Source organism: Phaethon aethereus (genome assembly GCF_964289735.1).
Source record: "Phaethon aethereus genome assembly, chromosome: 1".
Classification (NCBI taxonomy): domain Eukaryota; kingdom Metazoa; phylum Chordata; class Aves; order Phaethontiformes; family Phaethontidae; genus Phaethon; species Phaethon aethereus.
In genome coordinates, this window is record NC_138575.1 from 58,465,817 (window position 1) to 58,472,025 (window position 6,209).

A 6,209-nucleotide genomic window follows, 5' to 3' on the forward strand; every position below is an offset into this window, starting at 1 on the left:
ACAGATTGTGAACATGGATTCTGCCTTTCGCTCAAATTTCTTCCCTTCCCAACTCAACCGCAACCTCTTTAGACAGGCTCCTGCTGCTTGTGTTATATAAAACACCTACCTTTTTCTAGATACCGGGGCAGGCATTACCTGTTGTACCACTGGACCACTGACAGTCCTGATGGAGACAGGGTCCCCATGGTACTGGCTGCTACATGCATAGCCAAAACCAGCAGCCCCTGGCCCAGTCTTCCTACTATAAATCACTTCATGAGAAGAGGTGTAACCAAGCAATGCTTGGAGAGAAGAAGGTGGGTGTTATTAGATCACGTGGTTAGTCAGGCTAACAGCACTAAAAGCTTGATTACAATTCAATTAAGGGAATGTTTCTAATTAAAGAGTTCTTATTTTAAGCCCTAAATGATTAAAATAAAGGTAGCTGAAGTGTCCGTACACACATTCTGATTTCATCCCCAAGGGCTGTGTCTACATTCGGGATTTTTTCAAATTCCCTTCCGCCTCCTCAACCAGCAACAAGGGGAGAGCTGGCATGGCCACTGTCCTCCCAGACCCTACACCCACCTGCCAGGCAGCGCCACCCCAAACTGCTCCCACCGGCCATGTCGAGAGCTGAGTCTCCTGGGATCTGGTCTGGATCCATGCTTCCAAGAGCCCTCTCTGGCAGAGCCTGCCTTGCTCAGTGCCTGTACGGGCCTCTCGCAGTAAAGTCACGAGGCGTGTTGGGCTCCAGCAAATTCCCTCTCAGCTGATGTGCACCCACCCAGGGTAGGAGGGCAAGCCCTCGGCCGGGTTCGGCAGCGGCTGTGTACTTCATTACCTACCTTCCCATCTCTTAGCTGTTGCGTAAGCTGTGAAACGACAGAGGTTCAATGGAGCATGTGTAAGGAAAGGTCATTACTACGAAAAACTCAATTAAATTTTAACTTCTCGGAATGGAGACAAAGTTCTGTGATAAAACTGGCCCAGCAGTGACAGAGGAAAATGGCGTTGGTGCCCAAAGGGTTGCATAAAACAGGAACTATTCCCAGGTCTCAATGGTCCACCAACTCGGCGCAGGTGCTGACTGGCAGTGGTATTCAGAGCATAGCGGCCCACCATCTTGGTATGACTCGAAGCAATGACTGCTTTCTGTACTGCACAGTGCTGGCAGGGCTGCAGTTTGGGCCTCTTGGTGCCAACAGCCCATGCTTACGTTTTGTATTTGGAAGTTGCCACGGGGGTCCTGGCTTAGATACATCTATGGACTGCCCTGGTATGGTGAAGCTCTCCCACATCACACTTATCTCCTCCACTCTTAGCCTGACTGCAGAAGCTGCAGTTCCTGACTTTGCAATGACTGCGCCGAAGCAGCTCGTCCCTAACGAGGCATCCTGGTGCCTGCGAAGCTCGGCAGCATCTGGCCAAGCTCCACAGGACCTACTGCTGTTCCCTTCCCTCTCACCCTGCGCTGGCCTCCAGCCTCCCGCTCCCGCAGCTGCACGACGGCACCTCGCTCCTTTTTGCCCATCCTGCCCCAACCTCCCACCCCCTGGGATCCCCCAAACACTTCCCCAGCCTGGGCTCCACTCCTACACCCCCATGGGGGTCTGATACACCCCGGCTGCCTCCCCCAACTCAGCTGGCTCTTTCGGAGCTGCTCTGGGGCTCGCTGTGAGACGCAGTGGCCACTTGCCCCCAAACAACCCAGGGTCTGGGGGGTACCCCCAGCTTTGCACCTATCTGCTGGTGGGCACCCCGTGCCCTCTGTGTGTCCGCATTAGGGTTTATGCATGTGTGACAACATTTGCGTGGATTTGCAGGTGCTTCACTCAAGGGGTGCCCCCCGCTCCTGAGGGGCTGAGGAGCCCTGACCCTCGCCGTGGGGTTAGGACGGCTCTGATGCCTCATGTGCCTGCCTCCTGGAGCCCGCTTGGCATCCGCCGCCACCGCGATGGGTCCCAGTGCCCTTCTGTGAGGATCCCTAAGCGGGGACAAGGACTGTGGCGGCAATGGCACCATATTGGGGCTGCCCCCCACACAGCGGGGTGCCACATGTGGGCTGTTGCCCCACTCCCCTCCACAGTGCACCACTGAGGAGGAACCTTCAGCGGGGAGCCCGGCGGCCACTGAGGGGCAACGTCCTCTGAACTCCCCGGTGTGTGGGGGTCAGTCCTCCCCGGAGGAGGCCCTGGCCGCGGCTGAGGCGGGACGCCGGGCGGGAGGGCAGCGGGAACGGCGGCGGGCGGTTGCGCCTTTAACGGCGGGCGGAGGAGGAGGAGGAGGAGGGCCGGGGCTGCGCTGGGTGACATCAGTGGGTTTGGCTCCGGGGCTCAATGGAAACTGGGTGAGCGCCGGGCTGTGCAGAGCACACGCCGGCTGGAGGGGACGGCGAGCGGGCGGGAGGCGGCAGGCAGCGCCGCGCCGCGCTGAGCCGAGCGAAGGAGGGACGCGCCGGGCACGGCCGCCACCCGCCCTCCCCAATCCTCCGTCATCCTTCCCGCCGCGGCCGCCTGGCCCCCTGACAGCCGGCGGAGCAACAGCCCCACACGGCCCCCTTCCCGCCAGGGTGGGTATGGGGGGTGTCCGCCTCCATCTTGGGGCTCAAACCCCGGGGGAAAGGCGGCCCCTCCGGCTCTTTGTGTGCGCGGAGGGAGGGGGAGGGGGCGGGGGAGGGGAGGGCAGGGCGCGATGCGCCGGGCCCGGGGGGGCAGCGGGGGACAAAAGCCCTTTTGTGGGGGCGCAGGGAGGGGGTCGCCTTCTCCAGCGGCGGCGGGTTTGGGGGTGGGGGGCTGCCCTCTCTTCACCTTCTCTCCCTGCTGGGGCCCTGCCTTCCGGCGGGGCCGCGGCGAGGGGGTGCTGTGCCGTTCTCGGCGGGGGGCTGCGGGGGTCCCCGCGGGAGGCCGCCCCACTGGGTCATCTACCCCCCCCGCTCACTGATGCTCCCCCTTCCCCAGCCCCCCTCGTCGCCTGTTTCGGGGGGGTGTCTGCGTTTGAGGGTGCGTGTGCGGGGCTCGGTGTTCCCTTTTGTGCGGGGTGGGGGGCGGTAGGGGCGGGGGTCCGCGGCCGGGAGCGGCGGGGGGAGACGAGGAGTTCAGCGCCGTTCCCGGGGGTGGCTGCTTTTTGTTACCTACCCGGAAAAATAACAGCCCGGGTACGGCTGTCTTCGCGTAGTGTTTTGCCTGTAGGGGGTGGGGGTGTAGGGGACATTTAAAAAAAATTTTAATTTTTTTTGCGCGCCCCCCCCCCGTTTTCTTGTTGTGGCTATTGCTCGCTCAGATGTAGCCCAAATGCTCTGTACGTGGGGTTTGGTTTCTCTCCCCACATCTTATTTGCAGCTCTCCTTTTCGTAAGTGTGAAAGGGTCTGGAGGGGTTTGATGTTTTGCATTTCAATCAAAATGTATTTTTTCTCTTTCTCCTTCCCATTTTTAAGCCAGTTCAAATTATTGTTTTGCCAGCTTCTTCCTTTATTCCCTTCACACACGCACAAAAAAAAAGCCATGTAAAGCCTTTATGGTCTATGGGCAGAGCAGCCCCCGCTCCCCACACTTCCCCTGAAATGAAGCTCGTTAGCCTCCATTATGGAGCTGTGGGTTTGATTTTGCGTGGCCTTTGCTAGCCAGGGCATCTTCTCACTCCCGACCCCCTCAGGTAGGACTGAGGTGGCTCTCCTGTCCCCCCCACCCCGAGATGGTCACTGCATCTTCGGTCGCCATCGGCACTGGTAGGGCGGCGTGAGATCAACTCTTATCATGTGTTTATATAATGGCCTTTGTGCCTGTACGTGGGTATTTTATATTATATAAAAGGGGATTGGTGCAAAATGGTGTGTGTGGGGAAGCAGCGCTGGTGGCTGGATAGTAAATTTTTTTTTTTTTTTTTTTGGAGGCTGTGTAGTATATTGTAGGTGTCTGTGTAATGTTGGATATTCACGTATGCAAACACTCATGCAGAGCACACACTTGCTCTGAGGTTGCATGTGTGTTAATCCCGTATGGAAAACTAAATGGTTTAACCAAATGATTGCCCTGCAGCCCCTGGGAACGCCGCTGCCTTGGCTGTAGCGCGCAGGAAGGGTGGCAGGACAGGGGGAGGTTAAGCCTGCTGGGGGCGCGGGAGGGATGGCTTTTTAAATTTTACACGTATAAATAATATATAGAGTGTAATATAAATTTCATAGAGACTAATACAAGTTTTTTATGTAAAATATTATTTCTTCTTGTAATAGTAGACCTGAAGATCGGATGGTAAGAGCAGATGCTGTAGATGGTGGGGGGTACGCGTGTGAAGTAGGAGCAAATGTGGTAGATGTTTGAACTCCTGGAGCAGTTGTTGGGGCGTGGGATGTATGTGTCCTGCCCCCTTACCATGAATCCAGGCTGTTGCTCTCTGGCTATCCTCCACCCAGGTTTTCTAAGCACACTTGTGTGTGTGTGTGTGTTGGGGGGGAGATAAGGCAAAATGACAGCTGTGCGAGACCATGATTTTTCACTCCATTATCCTGCTTCCCGCTTCCACCCCCTCACCCTGGAGCATTTTTTAGATTCCCTTTTGGAGCCTGTTGCTTAATCAGCTAGAAGGGCTGCTGCCTAGTTGTGTGAGAAACCCTTCTTAACCTGGCTCCTGCCTGTCCCAGAAGGGTGGGACCAAATTTAGGCTTGGGACTGTGGTGTTGCAGAGCAGTAACCGCTGTGCCCTGGTGTGGAGGGAACCCCGCCGGGACCTATGGCCTGGCCTCTGCAGCTTGCTCGGCTGTGCTTGCCCTGGCTGTGAGTTGGACTCAAGTGGAAGTGCTCAGGGTTAGCAGGCCTGGGCAAACACGGCCATGAGGGAATGGAGGTTCGAGAGCTGTCATCTTGACGGTGGTGTGACGGGTTCCCTGGGACACAGACCTTTGATCATTTATTGGAGTAGGAGTGTAAGCAAGTCAGCTGTATGTTAATGTGGTTATACAGAACAGCAGGCAGCGGATAAAAATCATGTCTGTTTGCTGCGCCCTCACCCAGGTACGCCTGCCTCCTGGTTCGGTTCCCAAGGTTCTGCCTACATTCCTTGTAGTAAGAAAGTCAGAAATGGCCACAGGGTTTTGTAGACTTTAGACGCGCAGAAACCCAAATGCATAAGTAAATACTAGGTGAGGGGACTCCACCTTTAAGTGTTTTGCGTGTGGTTTCTGGTGACTGGAGCTCTGCTTTCAGGGTTCACAATGTCCCCTGAATGCCTTGATGGGATTATTTCCCTCTATGTCTCTGTAGCCCGTCCATTCCTCTTTCTGTAATCCCATCTCCTGGGGCAGGAGGAGCAGCTCTGGGTTTATAGTATGCCCAGAATCCTGTAGTTTGGATTATTTTTTTTGTCTCACAAGGCCATTCCTCCCTCCTTTCCTTCAGTGATGCTTCCTTCCCACTGAGCTCCAGCAAGGGAAAGTTCCTCTCACCTACTTGTGAAAACATGAATCATTCCTCACCTTTCCTGTCCCCAGCAGGCTCTGTGTCTGCATTTTATACGCTAATAATGTGGCATCGCATAAATTAGGAGTGTGGCAAATCCCTCTAAAAGGAGACGTGTTGGCTGTCTTGGGAAGAGCTGTGGTTCGTAGAATAAGTTGGTGGCCATGGCAGGGGTGAGGGAGGGGGGGCTGTTAACGGAGGAACAGCTGGAACTGTGTTTGGCCGAGATGTTTGCAGCAGAAGTTGAGTTTGGCAGGGAGAACAAACTCTGTGGCCGTGGTCCTTCCACCTACTTGGTTTTCTGTGCAAGGTGAGTAGGCTAAGCCTGGGCATGTTGATGGGGTATAGCAGGTCAAAGGGTTAGCTAATCATCTTGGGTAAAGGGATGAGGAAAGGGCTGAGCTGCTAAAAACAAACAGCCGGCACACTTGGGTAGGCAGCAAGAGATGGAGAGGCTCAGGTAGACCGAAGGAGGCTGTGATCCCATCAGCAGAAGTGAGTGGAGATAAGCAAATGGTGTTCCTAGTCAGTGTGCGCCTCGCCCCGCAGGGTTCAGTTCAGCGAGATGTCTCCTCCCCATCCCCTGTGCCGGTCCCCGCCTAGGGGCGACGGAGTCGCTTGCTCCTGGCAGTCTGTCTGTCTCTCACAGCCCTTGGGGTCCTGTGCTTTGCTGCCACCGAGGTGCAGGTCTAGGCCTGGGCTGGAGAGCGCCCCTTCTCATAGGGTTTATTATGCCTGTCCCTTCTGGTGTCTCACGTGGTTACCACCGTCCG